We start from the raw sequence: 2,581 nt of genomic DNA on the forward strand, positions 1-2,581 counted from the left end.
GGGAAGTGATCATGTTTTATCCTTCTTATATAAGCAGTGGCTGGTAGAGTCTCTGTCACTTTTCAACTGAAGGTATGTGTAACAAGCTAGAGGGAAGAAGGAAAATGTCAGCCCCCTTCCATGCCTGAACTTGAGGCAGGAAATTCAGGGTTTGATCAAGCTAGACTATATATATATATATATATCTTAGTTTTTGTTTTCTTTCAATTCTTTGCTCTACATTAACTTGGCATTCATATAGTCAATTCAGAGCCTGCCATTTTTGCATTTATTGTTTCCATAACTTTCAAACCACTTTCTAGTACCCTGGTATTTTTAGAGCAGGGTGTGTCTAGTACACAAGGTCAAGTTCTCAGAGTTCATTACCAGCTCATTGACTACCCCAGGGGGGCTGCAGTTTACTGCTGCTACTACTCTGAGGTCACCTGTTATCTGTTAGAAACTCAGGCTTATGAGAATCCTGCAGCTCCCAAACCTGCTCTTTTCCCAAGAAAGTCCATACTCAGGGTCAGTCCTTGGAAGGACTGAATCCTGTTTGTCTGTGAACAGAACTAGAAGAAATGGTAAATGATTATGTTTTTGTAAGGATAAGTGCAAATAATCAGATCCCATGAATTAGGGTTGGGATGAGTTATTTAATTATTTTTCTTTTAATGATGTGGAAGAAAATTAAATGAGGAGACCTCCAAGTTTTTAGATGGAACAAAAAGAAGGAGCAAGTTGTAACATTGCAAACTTCAGGTCTGTAAGTCACAGCATGGTAATACCTCTGGGAATAAATGTCTTTTTCCAGTCTGAGGCTCTGAGCTCTCAGTTACAACTCAGGAAAGAGATCTACAAATGTTTGGTCCTCATTGGAATTTGGCACTCTTCTACACTGGGGTTCAAGTGTGCTTTTTTTTTTTTTAGAAGCTAATAGTTCATTTTAATTTTATGTCAGGCTGTGTGCTAAATGCTTTCAACACATAATCTCATTTAACTCATGGAACTATCCAGTGAATCAGGTGCAACTATCCTTATTTTATTCAGAAAGGTTAATCAACTTGTGTGAGTTTCCATGGTTAGTATGTGTTGAGAGACACAAAGAGTTAAAGCTAAGTGAATGAACGATGCTATATTCATCGATTCTTCATTCAGTAAATTTGAGTGCATCCAATGTAGTAGACACAGCTTATAGTTGATATTTAAATACATTAATGAATGAAATAAAAATGACCTCTGTCCTTATGTAGCTTAAATTTTAATGAAAGTAGACAAACAACAAACAATAGATAGATTATAAATTATATGGCATAGTAGAAGGTGAGAAGTACTATGGAAAAAGAGGAAAAAAAAACATGGTAAAGAGCAACAAGAGAGTGAGGGTGGTAGGAATGTGAGTAGCCATTCTTAAATTGGGTGGTCAGAGTATATTGCAACAAGAAAGTAACATTTGCTCAAAGATTTAGAGAAGCGGGAGTTACCCATGTAGATGTCTGGGGAAACAGCAATTCAGGCTCAAGCAGAAAGAGTTCCAAGTCCCAAAGGCAAGAACATGCCTTGTGTGTTCAAGGAAAAACAAAGATGTAGGGAGGCCTGGGCTGGAATGAAGCCAGAAGCTAGGGGGTGAGTAGGTGAAGATCATGAAGGTCCTTCAAGGCCATTGTATGGCTTTTTGGTTATACTTGGAGTAAAATGGAGAGATGGCTACAGAGCCTGACAACTCTGCTTTTTCTACTTTAAACATTTTTTTTTCTAATATTCTGATGATGCTAACAGAGAGAGAAGACCAGATTGAAAGGAAGATTGTGACACAGAACAATGGAAATCCTCCTTCCCATCTTTACCCGCACTGTGCCTCTTTCTTAGAAAACTTTTCCCGCAGTTTCAACATTTAGAAGCTTACTTGGGCTTATAAATCTTCTTGAAATGCACAGTCTTGGCACTTGATGCCTTTTTGTAAATCTCTTATATAATAAGATTGGTCTCTCTCTTTTTTTTTTTTTTAAAGATTTTATTTATTTATTTGACACACAGATCACAAGCAGGCAGAGAGGCAGGCAGAGAGAGGAGGAAGCAGGCTCCCTGCTGAGCAGAGAGCCCGATGTGGGGCTCGATACCAGGACCCAGGACCCCAGGACCATGACCTGAGCCGAAGGCAGAAGTTTTAACCCACTGAGTCATCCAGGCGCCCTGATTGGTCTCTTTTTAATATCTGGCTGATATGAAATGTGCTCTCTCTCTCTCTTTCTTTTCTTTTCTTTTTTTTTTTTTTTTTTAAATCCTGTCCTTTATTACCAGTGTATCTGTTACAGGAGTGATATGCCCTTGAAGGATAATATTCTATTTATATTCTGGAAATAACAGTGGTCACAGTCGTGTGAACTGTATTCCTAAATAATCAATCTTAAAAATATTATATCAACAATCCCCTGCTTTACAATAGCTCTAAAATTGAGTCTATGGAAGTTTAAAAGGGAAATGGAAAATTATTCGTAGCAGACAAAAGTTGCCCATTCAATAAATATCTAATGGTTCTTGCTCTGCTGATTGTCAAGCCACAGTTCTCCATGGGTCTCTTATATTACTGCAGGTTTTGAGA

This window comes from Neovison vison, chromosome 11, assembly GCF_020171115.1.
Source record: "Neovison vison isolate M4711 chromosome 11, ASM_NN_V1, whole genome shotgun sequence".
Lineage (NCBI taxonomy): Eukaryota > Metazoa > Chordata > Mammalia > Carnivora > Mustelidae > Neogale > Neogale vison.